The sequence below is a fragment of the Oryctolagus cuniculus genome, chromosome 11 (assembly GCF_964237555.1).
Source record: "Oryctolagus cuniculus chromosome 11, mOryCun1.1, whole genome shotgun sequence".
NCBI lineage: Eukaryota > Metazoa > Chordata > Mammalia > Lagomorpha > Leporidae > Oryctolagus > Oryctolagus cuniculus.
In genome coordinates, this window is record NC_091442.1 from 25,350,227 (window position 1) to 25,368,866 (window position 18,640).

At 61.1% G+C, this 18,640-nt stretch overlaps 1 protein-coding gene and 1 non-coding gene across 6 annotated transcripts in view; one reads left to right on the top strand and one right to left on the bottom strand.

Annotated features, from left to right (window-relative positions):
* NOL4L (nucleolar protein 4 like) overlaps nucleotides 1-18,640 on the top strand; it is a 116,128-nt gene that overhangs the window by 68,288 nt on the left and 29,200 nt on the right. The window contains exon 1 of one of the 4 annotated variants that reach the window (XM_051845101.2): nucleotides 14,060-14,188. The exons of 2 other annotated variants lie outside the window; for them this stretch is intronic. The gene's annotated coding sequence lies outside the window, so the exon portion shown is untranslated. Of the gene's footprint in view, nucleotides 1-14,059; nucleotides 14,189-15,056; nucleotides 15,274-18,640 lie in introns of those variants that run through there. One more of the 4 variants, XM_051845100.2, reaches the window with a different exon arrangement.
* LOC127490960 (uncharacterized) lies at nucleotides 11,140-15,681 on the bottom strand. Of its 2 annotated transcripts, none has more exons than XR_011379742.1 (3): nucleotides 15,231-15,681; nucleotides 11,954-12,254; nucleotides 11,140-11,478 (listed from the first exon to the last, which is right to left on the bottom strand). It is a non-coding gene; the product is annotated as an uncharacterized protein (transcript). The 2 variants fall into 2 exon arrangements; XR_011379741.1 differs by having other exon boundaries at nucleotides 11,141-11,478; nucleotides 11,958-12,254; nucleotides 15,231-15,679.

Consider the following 18,640-nt stretch of genomic DNA (forward strand, 5'->3'; position numbering starts at 1 on the left):
GGGTTGAGAGGGACAGGGACAGGTGGAGAGCCGGGGAGCCACCTTCAATTGCAGGGAAATAAGGAAACACGGGGAGAGGAGCTTGTGGAGGCAGGGCCACTCTGTGGTTTGTGTCCACATTGTCCTGGTGTGTCCCGAGAGCCGGCGTTTGCGCCAAGCCCCCAGTGCAGAAATCCGCCATGGACTGATGGAGCCTTTGTTGTGGAGGCCGAGACCCAGCGAGCTCACTCTGTGCTCCGTGCAGAGGGGAAGGCTGCGAGGCCCTCTGCAGATCCCGAGGCAGCGCTAATGTCCCGCTAATGGTCTTAATGGTTCTCACGGCAGCCTGGGAAGTGGTGGCTGCTCCATTGTTTAAGCCCACGTGACAGAGGCTCTTGCCTCCATTAACCTCTGCCTCCCTCTGCTCTGCCCTCCTGTCCTGGCCCAGGGCTCCTGCAGGGCAGGGAAGGAGGCGCAGGCCTCCCGCCCCCAGGGCACACAGGCAGACCCTGCAGGGTGCTTAGCCTCTGCCCAGGGCCCTGGGGGCTGCTCTCAGCCACTGTCCGCCCATCCACCAGCTCACAATTTATTTGAAAGCGAAAGTTGGAGAATCTTCCACTGGCTGGTTCACTCCCCTAATGCTGGGCCAGGCTGAAGCCAGAGCCAGGAGCTCCCTCTGGGTCTCCCACGGGGGTGGGAGTTGTTGCCCGCTGCCTCCCTGGAGGAGGAAAGGACTGGAGGCCAAGTGGGGTGGGGGAGGCAGGGGAGGCGACGTTCTGAGCAGGAGCTTCCTCGGGCTCCTGGACCCCAGCAAGTGGAGGACTCCAGCCCGCCTGGGAAAACCCTCCAAACTGCTCTTTTTAGAAACGTTTTGTAGATACACAAGTCATGGAGCTGTGGGTTCCAGCTGTTTGTAAGTGCGCATGAGCGCCCCTGGCCCTGAGCGTCTTCACCCGTTCACCCACTGCCAAGCCGTTTCCAAACCTCTCCCATCAGCACAGCAGAGACCCCGTTCCTCCCTCCCCCGCCCTGGTAACCGAGGTTCTATTTCCTGTCTGGGACTTGGGCTTGGAATCCGACCACTAGTATCCTTTGGGAGTCAGGTGACATCTTCAAGGCTCCTCCATGCCATCGAGTGGGTCAGAGCGACACTCCTTTTTATGGCTGGATAGTACTCCACGTGTGGCTCTGCCGCATCTTATGTACACGTCGCCTGTTGGGGACCTTTGCGAACTAAGTGCACCCACTCTGCAGCCCTGATCTTTTGGACCAGAGGCAGGACGGGGGTGTTTGTTTGAAAGGCAGAGCTTCAGAGAGAGAGGGAGAGAGAGAGAGAGAGAGAGAGAGCGAGCGAGCTGGTTCAGAGCACTGGTTTCATCTGGTTCAGTCCCCAAATGGTCACAACAGCCAGGCTGGGCCAGGGAGAAGCCAGGAGCTCCATCCTGGCCTCCCACAGGGGTGGCAGGGACACAACCATTTAAGCTCAGACTTGAGCCAGTGCTCCAGTCTGGGATGGGGGCGTCACAGTGGCAGATTAACCCCTTGCACCAGGGCACCGACCCCAAGACATTTTTTTTTTAAAGACACAACAAGGCAAAGGCAAGAAAGGGCAGTGGTATTAATGTCAACCCAGTAACTAGTCATAGCAGAAAGCGATCAGCTGAGCAGAGAGGGATGATGGATGGTGCCTTGTCCCAGTGAGGTTACAGAACTTGGGGGTGACCCTGGGGGGGCATGGAGGAGCTGGCAAGTCTGGTTGGGCCCCAGGGAGCACCCCGGGTTCACACATCCAGCCAGGCAGCAGAAGTAGCCTGTGTGGCCCTCGGGGTGTCCCTGCCATGGGCGCTCTCTTCCTGCGGTTTGCAGCTTTTGCTGCTGACTCCCTGGAGCAGGTGTGTGCGTGCTCCCTGGGCATCGGTGAGGCCAAGGGGTCTGCTGTGTACCCCTCGCCCGGGGCTCGCCCACCCGCTCTCTGCCCTCCAGCTGCCCTTGCGCCCACCTGTTACTTGGTACACAGCTGAGCTGAGAGCACCCAGGCCGCCACAAGAGCACAGCACAGGTCACACTGGCGAGATCCGCGGATCCACAGCTCAGACCTTTTCCGGTCTCAGTGGATCCCTGGCACGGGGAGGTTGGCGCTGTGACACTGACCTTGAGCAAGGCCGCTGCTTGGAGTCCTGCAGGCAGAGTGGTCCTTGGAGCCTCTCCACTGTGAGAACACGTGCCTCGGGGAAGCCGCTGTCACGGCCACCATGCTCCCCTTGGCAGGTGCCCTCCGCAGTGGCTTCCCAAGCCACCCTTTAGCGTTCAGGCTTGTGTTCATTTTTATTTTTATCAATAGGATTCAGTTTTTAGAAACTGCACAGGGAAACAACAGGCCCTGCCTCAGCCTCCCCACTGAGTTCTCACTGGCTAGGGCCAGCCCTCTTCCTTCTCATCCTACATGTCTCTCCTGGCTTCTGCCTCCCGCATCTAAACAACTTGCTATAATCCAGTTCTTGACTTACTTTTTAAAAATAATTTGCTTATTTATTTGTAAGGCAGAGTGACAGGGGGAGAGAGAGAGAGAGAAAGAGATCTTCCACCTGCTGGTTCACTCCCCAGTAGCCACAATGGCCAAGGCTGGGCTAGGTCAAAGCCAGGAGCCAGGAGCTTCATCTGGGTCTCCCACATGGGTGCAGGGGCCCAAGCACTTGGGTCATCTTCTGCCTTCCCAGGCACATTAGCAAGGAACTGGATTGGAAGTGGAGCAGCCAGGTCTCGAACTGGTGCTCTTAGGAGACATGGGTGTTGCAGGCAGTGGCTTAACCTGCTGGGCCACAAGCTGGCCCCTAGATTAATTTTGAGAAAAATTTTAGATTTACAGAAAAACCAGGGAGAAGCTGGGGTCTCCGCATCACTGCCAGAGTTTCCTGTCTTATTAATACCTTGCCTTAGGGTGATACATTTGTTCTAACCGATGAGCCAATATTGATACATTATTGTTATTTTACTTTACTTAAAGATTGTTATTCATTTATTTGAAAGAGCTACAGAGACAGGGAAAGACAGTGAGAGAGAGAGAGCTCTCTTCCCACCTGCTGACCCACTCCCTCAGTGGCCGGAACAGCCAGGGCTGGGTCAGGTGCCAGGAACTCCACCCAGGTTCCCACCTGGATGGCAGGGAAGCAAGTGCTTGGACTGTCACCTGCTGGTCTCCCACGTGCATTAGCGGGAAGTTGGATGGGAAGTGGAACAGCCGATGTGGGATCCCACACTGTTTAACCCACTGCTCCACAATGCTGGCCCCTGATGTATCACTGTATTTTTTTTAAGGATTTATTTATTTATTTGAAAGAGTTACACAGAGGGAGAAGGAGAGGCAGAGAGAGAGAGAGAGAGAGAGAGAGAGAGCGAGCTTCTATCCGCAGGCTCACTCCTCAATTGGCCGCAATGGCTGGAACTGCGCCGATCTGGAGCCAGGAGCTTCTCCCAAGTCTGCCACATGGGTGCAGGGGCCCAAGGACTTGGACCATCTTCTGCTTTCCCAGGCCATAGCTGAGACCTGGATCAGAAGTGGAGCAGCCAGGTCTTGAACCGGCACCCATAAGGGATGCCAGCCCTACAGGCGGCAGTTTAACCCATTACGCCTCAGCGCCAGCCCCACCTGATGTATTACTGTTAACTCTAGTCTATGGATTTCTTAGTTTTTTATCTCTAGAATTATTTTTATTTATGGCTGATACATAAATATTGTGTATATTTCTGGGGTACCCTCTGATAATTCAGTACATGTAATGTTGAAATCAGGCTAAATGTGACTGCCTCCTCAAGAATTCTTCTCATTATTAAATTAATTAGCTTATTGGAGAGGCCGAGAGGCAGAAAGTGCTTCCATCCCCTGGTTCATTCCCCATCTGCACACAAGACACCCCCTCCCCCAGCCACAGGCTGAAGCTGTTCCCAGCTGTCCCACGCGGCAGGAGCCCAGTCACTTGTGCACCATGGCTGCCTCCCCGGGTGTGCACGGGCAGGAAGCCGGTGTCCAGAGCAGAGCCAGGGATGAACCTCGGCTCTCCAGTGCAAGACATGGGATTCTCAACCCAGGGTCCCGGCTGGGAGGCCAAACGCGCACATGTTACTCCTCTGTGGTGTGCATTTCCTTCGTCACCACCCAGCATGCGTTCCTGTCCCGGATTCCGTGCCGTCCATGCAATCGTGTGTGCGGGCACCTCTGGGCTGAGACTGACGGCCGTGGCAGTTTGAAAGAGTGCTGGTGGCGTGTGTGACAGGAGCTTGGAGTCTGTGTGACCTTCATCCTCAGCCTAAAGCACAGCTTTTTCCGGTCTGTTAGGAGGCAGCCCACTGACACCGAGTGTCCGTCCCTTCCACCACGCCGGGTCAGGGGCACGCTCCGTCAGGGTGATTGCGGTCGCTGACATTGGCCTTGGTCACAGCTGGCTGGGCTGGCGTTTGCCAGGTGTCTTGGAAGCTGCTCTGCCTGCTTTGCCCAAGGTGCAGCCCACACCCGGGGCAGCAGGGGCCGTGTTCTCAAGGGACGCACCCCGGGGTGAAGAAGTAGCCGTGGGAATTGTCCGGAAGTCTGGCGTGGAGGGCGCTATCTCCCCCGCACCTGCATTTGTCGGTTTATTCAGCGGTTATTCATGTCAGAAGGGGTCACGGCCATTTGTGCATTGGGTCTCCCATGTGGGTGCAGCGTCCCAAGCACTTGGGCCATCGTCCGCTGCCTTGCCAGGTGCAACGGCCGGGAGCTGGGCGGGAAGCGGAGCAGCCGGGACTTGAGCTGGTGCTGGGGTATGGGCTGTGCCACACGTGGACCCCGCGGTTCTGCGCTCGTTGGCCTTTTCACAACAAGTTTTACTGACTGCAAAAATTTATTAATTCCCAATTAATCTGGTGGATCTGCCCTCATCAGCATTTCACAGACACTTTGGCCCAGGCCTTTGGTTCACCTGACAAATAGGGGTGGGCTATGGCCCCCAAGCCCCGAGTCCCCTCAAGCAGTGGGGGTGTCTCTGCTCAGGGAACCACCCCTGGGGGGCTCTGCTTGGTGAGGTCGGAGAGGGGCGTGGAGGCGTGAGTCTCTGAATACCCTCGGGAACTTTCTAGAAACCTGCTGCCACTTCCAGATATGTGTTTCCGCTGGGGCCAGAGCACTGTCTCTTCCTCTCCCCCTCTGGCCTGAGGCTGGGGGAAGAGGTGGGAAGCTGGCGGCATCCTGTCTGCAGCGAGCAGGCCCCCAAGCCCCCCGCAGCTCCTGCAGGGCCCACCCCCACTGCCGCGGCCTTTTAACTTCATTACCCGGGAAAATGCAGGCAGCGCCCGTAACTCACTGCCCATCCAGTGGCAGAAATGCTGCCTGCGTGCGGGGCTGACCTGGGGATGCTGCTTCTGGGTCAGAGGGAAAAGCCGGACCCTGTGAGCCCTGCCTGCCGGCCCCCCGCAGGGCAGCCTGGGAGCTGACTCCCGCCCTGTCTCCAAGGAGGAGAGATCCCACAGGAAAGGAGGCGTCCTGCCCCGGGCTGGGCCAGGAAAGAGCGGCTGGAAGCATCCAGATGGTCACTGAACCGCTGGCCGACCTTGTGACCCCCCTCCCCGCCCCCCGACTCAGCCCCTCCGCCTGACTGAGATCCAGAGCGGATTTGTGGGCCTGAGGCTAAGTCCGGGCGGGCGGGTTTCTTGTTTGTCTCCTGTGGGTTGTCTCCTACCTCCCGCTTTTGGGTGCCCCTGTCATCAGCGAGTAGGGCGTTAGGGGCAGGTGCCATCTGCAGCCCTTGTGGGTTTTGTCCTTTTCCCTAGAGGATACAACCTTGCTGGCTCGGTGGAGCCCCCTGCCCGGCAGCCCCAGGCACCCGGGAGCCCAGGCCCTGGCCCGGAGGCACGCATGCCCTTCTCATCGGGCCAGAGGGTGGCTGCAGGAGGCCCCCTCCCCCATGGGTGGCCGGGCAGCCGGTGGGCCGGAGCTTTGTAACCAGACCTGGAGGAGCAGGAGGGCTTCCGCGGCTTCGCGCTGCTGTCTGGAGATCAATTAGAGATAATGGCTGCGGTGCACTCCAGAGGCACGGCCCGGCCTCTCCTGCCTGCGGCCGAGCTCGGCTCATCGCCGCTCCCCGTGCTGCCGAGTTGGGGGGTGGGGTGGGGGCAGTGCTCCAGCAGGGCTGGCTGCTTTGTTTTGCTTGGGGTGCCTGGGTGTGGCCCCCCAGAGGTCAGTAGCTCCCCACCCGCCTTTTGCTCCAGGCCCACCAGGCAGACCCTGCCCCTGCCCCAGCAGCGCTGAGCGGCCGCGTGCACCCCAGACTCCCATGTCATGTGCCTGCGACGAGCTGGCTGCCATTCTGAGCTCTGAAGGCACAGCAGTGGACGAGACGGACAGGGTGCCCACCCTCTGGGGCTCACGGGCAACCAATCAGGACAAAACATACAAACGGGAGACACTTGGGGCAGAATTAAAGTAGGGCAAGACAACAGACTGCATCTCTGGGCAAGAAGCCCTGTCTGAAGGGGCGGCACAGAGCCACTGCCCGGGCGATGAGAAAGCAGCTGGCCCTGGAGGCAGGAAGGGCACAGCTGTTGGCAGATGCAAAGGCCCTGGGGCAGGCAGAGCGAGGAGGCCAGGACTGGCGGAGTGAGGGTGAGCTGTGCTGGGCCCCAGGTTTCTCATGTGAACTGCTGAGCCTCGCAGGCGTCTAACCCCGCCGGGGGTGGCGCCGAGAGGGAGCTGAGCAAATCCAGTTCGAGGCGTGGCCTTGCCCACGAGTTGCTGTCAGACTCTGTCCTGCTGTCCTGTGGTTTCCCTGTTACTAGAGCAGCAGGTTTGGGCCAGACTCAGGCAGTTTTGTTTTTTCTTTTTTGGTTTGTTGGTTTAAATATTTATTAATTAATTTATTTGAAAGGCAGAGTTACAAGGAGAGAGAGAGGTCTTCCATCCACTGGTTCACTCCCTAAATGGCTGCAACTACCTGTGCTAAGCCAGGCCAAACCAGGAGCCAGGAGCTTTCTCTGGGTCTCCCTTGTGGGTGCAGGGGCCCAAGCACTTGGGCCATCTTCCACTGCTTTCCCCGGCACATTAGCAGGGAGCTGGATTGGAAGTGGAGCAGCTGGGACTTGAACCGGTACCCATATGGGATGCTGGCATCGCAGGTGGCGGCTTTACCCCCTACGCCACAGTGTCGACCCCATGGAAAAGAATTTCAGTTTTCCACACTGTGTGATTGAGAAAGACGAGACAGCTGATTGGGAGGATCAGGCGAGCCGGCCCGCAGTGCCTGCCAGTGCCCGGATGCCGTCAGCTGAACTTGACAATGCCTTTGGGTGTGAAGATGCCGCAGGCTTGGGCAGGGAGGGGCACGCGGCACTGTGCCAGGCACCTCACAGATCCAGAGCCCTGTCCTTGGGGAAACTGAGGCCCCACTTGTCTGCAGCCTTGGAGCTGGTGGGAGGGAGAGCCCCGTGCCCCCCGCATCAGTGCTGTTACTTCCCGAGGGAAGGATAAAGGACAAGCCAGGCAGCCAGGCGACAGTCAGGGTAGGGACAGGCAGAGGCCCTGGCAGTGCCAGCACCATGTGATTTGCGGGGACAGACCCGGCTCTGCTCCTTTCCGCTGCGGTCCCTGTGCCTGGAGCCCGGCTCAGTGAATGCTCGCCAACCGCCGATCGTGGCGTTCACGGCCTGCCTTCCACGTCTGTGTTGGCGTGGGGCCCTCTCCCAGCCTGCCCGCGCTCCAGCAGGTCTCCCGGTGTAGAGATGAGAAACCCGGGGCTCAGAGGTCACCCAGAGGGGGGACCCGATGCAAGCAGAACACAGCCCACCCGGATACCCACCTCCCACACGTGAATCCACACGTCCTGGCTGCGACCCACAGCCCGACACCGCGAGCCGTGCCGGGGAGGGAACGAGAGGCTGCCTGGTCCCGTTTCCTGGCACAGGGCTGAGTGAGTGTCTTGGGGCCTGTAGAGCGGCTCTCGGCTCTCCAGAGTTTCACCCCCGTGGGCATCCAGGGCCCCCCTGCCCCAGGCACTGTGGGAGAAACCCCACGGCTCAGCCAGAGCCCAGTGCGTGGGAGCCATCCCAGCCCGGCCACATTCCCAGCCCCTGGGAAGCCTCTGGACGTACCCTGGTGGGCTCTCTCCCCACTGCTGGAGGACAGCCAAGTGTGGCATCCTGTGGGTGGTCTGACCCAGGGGTCTCACTGTACAGGGCCCACCATGCACTGTGGCTTGGCTGCTGCCCTCTGAGTGCCACTGGGCGACTGGCTGTCACTCAGCTTCCTCCCAGAGCCCCGCTCCTCCTGTGCACAACAGCAACAAATATTGGCCCTAAGTCAGGTGACATCCATGTGTGTCCCGCCAGGCAGGGGCCTAGCGCCCAGAGGGCTGTGGTCATGATGGCGAAGAGCTGCAGGCTGCTCAGCCGTGCTAGCCCACCGGATGTTTTGGGCCTTGCATAGTCGTTTACTGGACACACATCTGTATTAACACTGCTCAGTAAATTTCTGCAAACTGACCCCACCGCCTGCCACCAAGATCCAGGTAGAGAAGCGATAAAGACCAGGGCTGATGCTGTGGTGCAGCGGGGTGAGCCGCCACGGGGGCACCCACGTCCCCTGTCCGGGAGACCCAGATGGTGCTCCTGGCTGCTGGCTCTGACTTGGCCCAGCCCTGGCCATTGCAAACATTTGGGGAGTGAACCAGTGGATGGAAGATCTCTGTCTCTCCCTCTCTCTCTGTCACTTTGCCTTTCAAATAAATAGATAAGTCTTTCGTAAAGGAAACAGCACATCTTCAGACCTCAAAGAGCCCTGTGTCCCCCGCAGCCTCTGCCCCCTGCAAGGATGACTGCGGGCCTGGCTTTTGAAAGCGTGGGTCGGTTACGTGCGGTCTAGGAGTTCACGTAAATGCAGTCGCACTGCGTGTGCGCTTTTGCTCCTTTGCCCACAGGCACGGGCACACAAGCCTTGCCCCATTTGGACACTGAGTGGCAGCTTGGTGGCTTCCAGTCGGGAGCTACTGTGAGTGGTGCACCTGTGACCCTTTAGTCTTTGTTCTGGGGGGGGGGGGGGGAACGCCTGTGTTCCTGTTGTTGTAGGTGTACTGGGCTGAGCCTTCCCAAAGGTGCTGGGAAAGAGAGGAAGGGGCAGGTGCGTGCTCTGGGGGAGGGGCGCTGCCGGCCCCGGGTTCAGGATGGCAGGCTGAAGTCTGAGCTTGGCCGAGGGGGCAGTGGTGGAGCCCCACTGTGTTCGGCCCCTGAGAGCTTATGGTCCAGTTGGGGAACTGAGGTGAGATGCAGGAGACTGGAAGTCTGCATGGAACAGCCGCAGGCTAGTGCAGACAGCAGCAGGGTGAGCTGTCAGCTTGGCCTGGGCTCTGCGGGTGCCGAAGGCCTCTCTGTCCAGCGGACACTTGTGCACCCTTCAGTGCCCAGCGTATTCGTTCCCTCCTCAGCAGAGCGCTCCTGGGTCCACTGGACCCTTCCTGGCAGGTTTTGCCACTGTCAGTTACCAGCTGAATACACCTGCCGTAACCAGCAGGCAGGTGGGGAAACCACGTGGTCTTTTGTTTGGTCTCTGCCGGCTGCTGGCCTGCAGGCCCTGTGTGGGCATTGTTCCTGGCTGTATCACCTGGCTTGCCAAGGAGCTTGGCCTGTGGGAGGGGCTTGCGCCTGAGAGCAAAGCCGTGGGGGGTAGAGGTGGAGGTGGGGATGGGATGGTGACTGCCTGCAGCAGGGGTGCCCGAGGGGAGCTGGAGATAAGGCTGGAGGGCAGCGGAAGGCCTCGCTCCCACACTCCCACGCTCCAACGCCAGGCCAGAGAGAGCGAAGACAACTCTGCCAGCCACAGGGAGCCATTGACGCTCCTGGAGCTGGAAAGTGACACCATCAGAGGTTAATTGATGACATTTCAAAGCGAGACGTTTCTGAAAAGCGGAATGATGGAATTGCAATTTTCGCCTCTTGCTGTGGTTTCCAGGAGAGTGTATTTCAGCAAGGCGGGCTCTTTCAGTTGTGTTCCTGATGGGGAATTGACCCAGATGGAGAGGAAATGAGGAGGCAGCGTCGGACTGTTTCCCTGAGACGTCAGCCGCAAGGTTGCAGCCAGCTGCACAAGGACCCACAGACCAGGGGTTCTGGCCCCTGGCGTGCGCACAGCCGGGCACCCGCCACAGAAGCCTCCTCGGCTGGGACGCCCTCCCTGCATCCCACCCTTCTCATTCCTCCCACCCCTTGTGGCTCAGAGCTCACGTCACCTCTTCAGGAACCTTCCCCACGCCCCTCCAGAGAAACATCCCTCCCTTGCCCATAACGCACGCCCCTGGAGTGTCTCCTGGCTGTGTCATTGGCTTGATTTTTGGCCACGGTGTGGGCAGGGACAATTCCCTGGGGCAGAGACAGGTGCTGGTGACATACATGTGTGAGGCTGTACTGTTGGGACAGGAGCACACAGATCAATGGAACAGAAGATAAGTCCAAAAACCACGGGAAATGAATGTGTCATAAAGATGGCATATCCAATCAGTGGCTAAAGATGAGTTATTTAAAGATGGCATTGGGACAACTCGGATAGCCATTTAGAAAAAAATAAGCTGGGGCCGGCACTGTGGCACAGCAGGTTAAAGACCAGTCTGCAGTGCCGGCATCCCATATGGGTACCGGTTCGAGTCCCGGCTGCTCCACTTCTGATCCAGCTCTCTGTTGTGGCCTGGGAAAGCAGTAGAGGATGGCCCAGGTCCTTGGGCCCCTGCACCCGCGTGGGAGACTCAGAAGAAGCTCCTGGCTCCTGGCTTTGTATCAGCTCAGCTCTGGCCATCGCGGTCATTTGGGGAGTGAACCAGCAGATGGAAGACCTCTCCCTCTCTGGCTCTACCTGTCTCTCTAACTCTTTCAAATATATAAAACTTTTTTTAAAAGCTAGATCCCACTTCACTACTTATATGGAGATAAATTACAGAATGGAATAAGGACTTCAATGCAGTGAAGATATAGATGTTCCAGGAGAAAATATCAATTGCTTTTATAATCATAGAATGAAAAATAAACCTTTGTTTTGACTTCAAAACCCTAAAGTCTTTAAAGGAAAAAATCAGATGATATAAAAATATGATTTTCACATGGCAAAAAATAAAAAAAATCCTACCATAATCAAACCAAGACCACACAAGGAAGACATGTTTGCAAACTGTATCACCAACGACTCATTTTCTTTATCTCCAAAGAGTTCAAATAAGAAATGGGCAAAAGATGTGAACAGGTTGTTCTTAAAAAAAAAATGCCAATGAGGGATGAGCACACAGGATGCACACGCTGAGGCTCCTGAACCAGGAGGGAGTGAAGGGAGCTGGCTGACGCCATCTGTCGCCTCTCAGTGGCGGACACCAGACACTGACGAGGGTGCCATGGAGCGGAGCCTCCAGGTCCTGCAGGTGGGCAAGTAACTGGTGCAGCCTTGGCCGACAGGGGAACCATCCTGATGACGACAGTGGAAGCTCCCTTTGCCAAGTCCTCCCTCTGGGGAAGAGAACGCGCTACCTTTTACCATCTCCCTCCGAAGTCACAGCTCCCCAGTGGTTCCACGGCCCTGCTCGCGGGTTGGGGTGAGGTGTGCTTCCAGGGCCTCATGGTCAGGTGGGTTCCGGCAATTTCTAGCCTCACGGGGAACCCTGGGTGCTGGCTGCCACATTAAACCTGCCACCTCGTGGTCCACTCTGCGGATGGGGAGACAGGCTCGGAGAGGTGTGGTGCCGGTCACTTGTCCAGTGTCACAGCCAGAGCTTGTCCATTGGGTGAGACTTTTCTCTTTGCCTTCCCCACTGGTCTCCCTGCTGCCACTATGGGGCCCTTACAAATCTCCTTGCCCATCCCAAAAATGTAATTGGGACCGCACTGCTTCTTCCCTCTCAGAATCGCATCGCACACCTCAGGGTGGCAGACAAGGCTCCTCCCACCTGCCCCGGACCCACCCCGCGCCAGCAGCAGTGGTCACCTGCCTGTTCCCTGGGGTATCTGCATCCCCTGAGCCCCCAAGTCTCCATCCTCTGCAGGCTGTGGCACGGGCTGGCTTACTCTGGGGAGGGACGGCCCTGCCTGCCCTGCCCAGGGCCCAGCCTGGTCTCCGGCTGCACTCCAGGCCCAGGCTCTAAACAAGAATGTTGGGTGGTGTTCAGTTGTTCCTTGCGTTCGGCGCCTCGACTTAGCACAGTCATGTTTACGAGGGAGGGCCTTGGTCTCTCTTTCCGGGTTTCTTGTCTGCTGGCCCCTGCTTGATCATATCCAGGTTAAGCATTCTGGGGGTGAACAAGAAGTGGGGGTGACACGGCGTCTTCTACCGCGTCCCTTGCAGCAGTGAGCACACCCTGCCAGGCGGCCCCATGGTGGGGCTGCCACGCTTGCCTGCCTGGTGGGGAGGTCGCTCCCCCACAGCTGCAGTGTGCAATCCCACTTTCCCCTCCGTGGTTAATCAGCAAGTGTGGGGCCCCTGGGGTTCTTAACAGTCTGAGATGCTTGCAGGGCCTGCTCTGGCCATCCCAAGGTCCTGTCTCTCCTAATACTAGCGACCCGCTGTGCCCCATGGCCAGGCATCCACTTGGGGGTGTGCTTACTGCACAGAGGGAGCTGCTGGAAGGGCTCAGCTACCCCCAGAAGACCCAGTGAGCCTGTGCGGAGCCAGAGGTGGGAGGTGGCAGGGAGGCTGTGTCGTCCCCTTCAGCAGATCTGGGGGGGGGGGTCGCTTTCCTTGCCCTGGTCTCCCAGCAGGTTGTGGCATGGACACAACACTGGGACAATCAGTGGCCAAGAAACTAGGCCACTGGTTCCTGGTTGGGACCCTTGCTGTGGCCACTTTAAGGATGGAGGGATCCTGCAAACTACCTGCAAGGTGACTCAGGCAGCGGCAGCCCCTGCAGGAGGGCGGGGACAGCCTGTGGATGCTTTGGAGGGCTCCACCTAGCTCCACCCTGGCTCTCAGCGCTCTGCCCACTGAAAGGGGCCCACTGGGGTCCTCCCTGGGGGTACTGGTGCTCTGCGCAGCTAGAGAAGAGGCAGGTTACCTGGGTCCCCTCCCACCTTTGAACTTGGGCTGCCTGCGGCCCACATATCCCTCCGCTGCTGGCCAGAAGTCAGGGGTGTCTGGGGGTGTGGCGGAGGGGGAGGGCAAGCTCCTGAGCCTGCATGATCTCCTTTCGGAGTGAGGGCGGCAGTTCTGGTGCCGGGAACGCCCCCATTTCTGTGAATGAGCTCTGGAACCCGGGCCCCCGCTTCATTCTGAGAAATCATCCTTAGGTAGCAGCACGTGTGGGTGTTGAGGCAGTGCAGGGCCTGGGACGTGAAGATGCAATGGAGAACACGAGAGAGGGGAGTGGCTGGAAAACGCATCTGATGTCAGGCATAAAAGGCGCTAATGAGGAGCACGCCTCAGCCCTCGCTCCCCGGGAAAGTGTGAGCTCTGCGCTCTTCATCCCGATCTGCGGCGCTGCACTCCCAACTCTCACCTGTAGAGGGAGCCTTGCTCACCTTGTGGATGGTTCACAATGCGAAGCTTTCAGGGAAAGAAAGAAAAGGCTTTTTACAGAAAAAAAGTTGGAGGGTTTAAGGGCAGCCTATCTCAGCGCTGCGAACCTCCGCGGCGGCGGCGCTCGTCCCTGCTGGTTGCGCGGGGAGAGGGTCGCAGCCCAAGCAAGGCGGTGCGGTCGCCCTTCCTCCTCCGTGCAACCCCGCCGCGGGACAGCGCGGGCATTTTTTTTCAGCCAGTGCCCCCCAGAATTCCACAAGGGTCGCTCTTGCTCCCTGCTGCAGCGCAGGCTTTTCCCTGGACTGAACTGTTGCACCAGGGCCTGGTTCGGGGGGGGGGGTCTCTGTCCCTGACCCATTTACCGCGTCTGAGGGTCTGAGTCTGCGGTCTGGGGACAAGCGCTTTAGGGTTCGGGCAGCGGCCGAGGTTGCTCGGGCCTCCAGCTCCCCCCTCCCCGGTCCCGTCTTCTCCCGCGCGGCGGCGGAGGTGCGCTCGCCCCAGGCACCGGCCTCTGCGAGGCGCGCGTCCGCGGACGGTGCGCGCCCGGGTCCGGGATGGAGCCGCTGTCTCGCTTCTCTCCTCTCACTTCCCGCGGCGGCTGGCGCGCGGTGCGGAGCCGCACCGCACGGTCGGGCGGCGCACAATGAGCGGCCGAGGGGCGGGGGCCCGGCCAGGGGGCCCCGGCGTCGCCGAAACGTTTGGGTGGAACAGGTGAGCGCGGCCCGGGCGCTCGGGCGCCGCGGCGGGCGCGGGGGAGGGCGCAGGGCCGCTGTAAAGTAAGTGGTGGGAAAGAGACAAAGGAAGAGTGAAGAGGCGAGACGGTGCGGAATTGAGGGAGGGGGAGGGGGCGGCGGTGGGCAGCGTGCGCGGAGCTCGAGCTTGAACTTGATCACGAAAGGGGGGGGCTCCGAGGGGGGAGGGGGCCCCGCAGGGAGCCGGCCACGTGCCTGGCTCCCCAGGCCGGGGTCTCCGCCCGCCCGGGTGCCGAGCACCCAGGCCAGGCAGCTCCGCCCGCCGAGGACCCCAGTCCGCTGGGAACCGAGGGGCGCGCAGGGGTCGCGGGCTACTCGAAGGTCCCGGGGCGCCTAGAGTTCCTGACCACGCCTGAGTCACTTTCTTTGGGCTAAGTCTCCCTCTCCCGGCCTAAACGCGGACACCCCGCCGGGGGCCCGGTCCTCCGCACCCTTCCCGCACCGGCACCCCGCCCCCCGGTCCTCTGCCAGGCTCCTTCCCCGCCGGGATCCTCCGCGGAGCGCTTCCCCCTTAAGAGCGCTCTCCCCGCGGGGCGCACGGCGGCGCGTCCGGCGCGCCCTCGTCCCCCTACCTGGCCCGGCGCCCCCCTCCTGCCTCCTCCCCCACCCGCCTCTCCCTCCTCTCTCCTCCCGGCTCCCTGGGTGCCTCCTTCCCTCTCCCCCGCCCCCCCCCCCGTGCCCACTCCTCCTCCGGCTGCTCCTCCTCCTCCCCCTGCGTGCGCCCTCCCTGCACTCCCCTCCCCCCGGCCCCCGCCCCGTGCCCGGGCCCGCCCCCCTCCCCCGCCTCCCCGTGCCCGGTGCCCCCTCCCCCTTCCTCCCTCCCGGCCGCGGCGCCGCCGCCGCTGCCGCCGCTCGCCTGGGCCCTCCCCCTGGCCACCCCCGCCCCCGGGCCGGGCAGTGACGCGCCGCGGCGGTGCCAGCCCCTCTCCCCGGGCGGCCGCGGCGGCAGCAGCAGCAGCAGCTGGAGCTGTGGGGCTGTCACCGCCGTCCGCCCCGCTCACTCGCGGAGCCCGGCCGCTCGTCTCCGCCTCGTCGCCCGCTCAGGTACGGAGTCCGGCCCGGATCCCGGCGATCGGGCCGTGTCCGGGCTCTGGGCCGCCGCCCCCTCCTCCCGCCGCTGCCGCCGGCCGTTGAGCTGCGGTTGGGGGGGCGGGGGGCTGGGGTTCCGGGGAGGGGGACGCAGGGGGCCCTCCAGCGCCGAGGCTGGGGAGGGGGCGCGGGGGAGCGGGCTGCGCCCTGGGCCGAGTGGGCCGGGGTGGAGGGCGGGCGAGGGTGACGGAGAGTGGGGGGGAGGGGGCCGCGGACCGCCGGAGAGGTGTGCCTGGGCCGGGCGCTGGGGGCCGCCGGGCGCACCCCACTCCCGGGCCGTGCGCGCCGCCGGGCCTGGGGGGCGGTGATTGTGTGCGCCGCGCCGCGGTATTGTGCGGCGGCCGCACCGTTTGCAGCGGGCTCGGCGGCGCGTCCCGGAGCCGGGAGGAAGGGCTCGCGGGCGGCGGGGCGGGGGCCGGGCTCGGGTTGCCGCCGCCGCCGCCGCCGCCGCGCGAAGGGAAGTGGACTGGGTTTGGGGATGTGAGGACTGGAAGCGCCCAGCGGCAGGGAGGGGCTGCCCGCCACGGCGCGGGGAGTTGGGACGCGGTTTGCAGAGTTGAGCCCACTTTGGCAGGCCCCTGCCGCTCCCCTCGGGGGGCCGGGCGCCTCTCCCAGGTGCGCCGTCCGAGCTGAAGCCCGCGCCGAGCGGCATTCCTTAACCGAGGGGCGCTCGGGGCCGGGGCGGCCGGCCGGAGGGCGCGCCGGGGCCAAGTTGGGTTCCCAGTTCTGCCCGCTGCCCGCGGCCCCGCACCTCGTCCTCCGGGGCTGGACGCCCGGCGTGCCGCCCGCGGTCTGGTTCCGGCCACCCTGGTTCAGAAGTGACCCCACTCCTGCTCGGAGCTGCATTTGCGCGAGTCGCGTCTCCCCTACCGGGCCTCGCTTCCTGGGGGAAGTCCTCATTAAGCCTCGCTAATTAGCATTATTCCCGGAGAAAGGTTAAGGTTAGACCGGCCCCTTCCTTATCGCTGAGGTCCGCTCCCCCTCCTGCGTTTCCCCTCTCCCTTCCCACTCCCAGGGAGCACAAAAGCGCAGAAAGAAAGTGTGAAGAGGGCGGATCAATGACGGAGCCACAAACCCATTAATTCCAATGGAGCCCCCACCCCCCACCCAAAATATTGATTTTTCTTTCTCTGCTCCGAGGGGAGATGAATAACCTCCTGACTCCACCTGGAATGCTGTTTGGATTCTGATTTCCTCCCCTTGGAGAAGGATTGTGGGTTGAAATATACACCCCCCCCCATAAAGCCCTGCTTATCCCAGAATCAGCGAGAACCCCAGGGGGCGCGTGGGCAGAGGTGTTTGGAGCGTCTCATTGCTCCTCTGTGGAGAGCCAGCTGTGATGGGACGGATCGGGTCTGCTCTCAGGACCCCTGCACACACCAGCTTCCGGGCTGGGCCTAGGTCCCAGGGAGAGGGTCTGCCTGGTGGTTCAGCTCCCGGGTAGTAAATTATCCCCTCGTTGGAAAGCCATTAGGGCCAAATGTGTCCTTGGATAACATCAAGCTCCTGTCTAATCCAGGCGTGGCCTGGGTTTGTCTCCTGGAGCAGGGCTTGGCTGACACCCCTGCTGCACCCCCGGCTCCCCATCTTCCCAGCCCTGCAGGCTGGCTTACGGGAACTTCTCGGTGGCCCAAGCTGCCCCTGGGCGATTCGGAGCTGGACCGCCTGGCGTTGCCCAAGAACTTGGTTGTGCCATGTGGGTCCTGCCCTGGCAGCCCTGCTGTCTCCATCCCTCCAGCCTCCCCTTTCAAGAGACCCCTGTTCGCGGTCGGGGCTGGGGGTATCCACGAGACCCCGGTGGTAAGGAATGCTGGGAAAACAGCCAGTTGAGTTGTGTGAGCTTCGGAACAAAAGCCCATTTTACGCTGGAGGCAGTGGTGGGGAAGTGTGGGGAATGCTCACTCCCAGTACCCTCCAGTACTGTAAGGACAGAGCATCCATAGGGATGTGTGGACACCCTCCTGGGGCGGGGGGAGGGTACCTAAAGGGTGACAGGAGATTGGCCGTGTCTCAGCCCTTCCAGCTTCCTGTTTCCCAGAAGAGCTTGGGCTCCGGTGACTGGCAGGCAGGGAGGCATGCTAGCAGGAAGGAGTGGACCTGGGCAGGGAGTGTCCCCAAGGGCTGGCCTTCCACTCCGATGGCCAGGTGGGCTTGGAGCACTGCAGGAAGTAGCAGCCTTGTGACTTCATAGGGCCCAGGAGCCGTGACGGAGGCCACCCTCGTATTTTGTTTGTGCAGTCCCCCTTTGCCACAGGGACCTGCACCCTGGTTGCCTGAGATCCCGGGGGTTTTTCGCCTCCCATTCATAAGCCATCTGATGAACCCAAGTGGTTAAGCTGGGGTCAAGTGCGGTTCAGTACCTTCTTGGCATGCTTAGAAGGCTGTGTATGTAATGCTCACCCCCGGGGAGACGGAGGGGTCCCCTGGTGCTGAAGAATCTGCAGGGGCCCCGGAAGGGGTCACAGGTGGTGCGCAGGGGACCCTCACCTGTGGATTAGGAAGCCGTTTCACCTGCACACCTGGGCGCCTGTGCTGGGGCAGCTGCCTGAGCCTGCTGCCTGCAAACCCGGGGGCTGAACAGAGAGGGGTCTGTTTCCTGCTGGGCCCAGAAGCATCCCCTGCACCTCCCCACCCCTGCGCCCTGCCCAGCCTCATCAAACGTGTACCCAGGGCTGCTGGCCGAGGCTTAGGGCTTACAGGGGTGCGCACTGCCCAGCAGATCCCCCTCCTCCTCCTTTCTCCGGCAAGTGGCAGATAGAGTTACAGCTCTGAGGAAAGGCCTGGAAAACACTGAGCGAGGCACGCCCCAGGAGCCCGAGCCCTGGAGGATGCAAACGGCTCCACTCCAGAGGCCCCAGGAACCCAGTTCCAGAGAAATTGACCCCAGTTGTAAAATAATCAGGTTGCTGAGAGCACCTGCCTGTGGTTACCAGCCGTGGCTGCCATCCTGTTGGCACCATCTTCCTTCTGCTCTCCCGGTTTGCCCTCCTCCCCGGGGCTGGGCAGTGGCTGGTGTTAGTGGCCTGCCAGGGAGGAAGGGCCTCTGTTGCTGGGTGGAGAGAAGTGGAACCTGCCCGTGAATTTTGGACTGCAGATAAGAGTAGGGAAGGCTTGGGCAGCTCCTCTCCCTCTGCCCTGAGTCAGGGCTGCCAGAATGGGGTGTGCCCCGGGTGCTGACTAGGTGCTGCCCACCTGCCGCCTGCTCACCTCTGGGGTGTGTTCCAGGAGGGCAAGGTGGCCCCAGGACCCGTGGTGGCTATGGTCCTTTGGTGTCAAATACATGGCAGGGTGTGTGTGTGTGTGTGTGGTTTTTTTGTTTTTG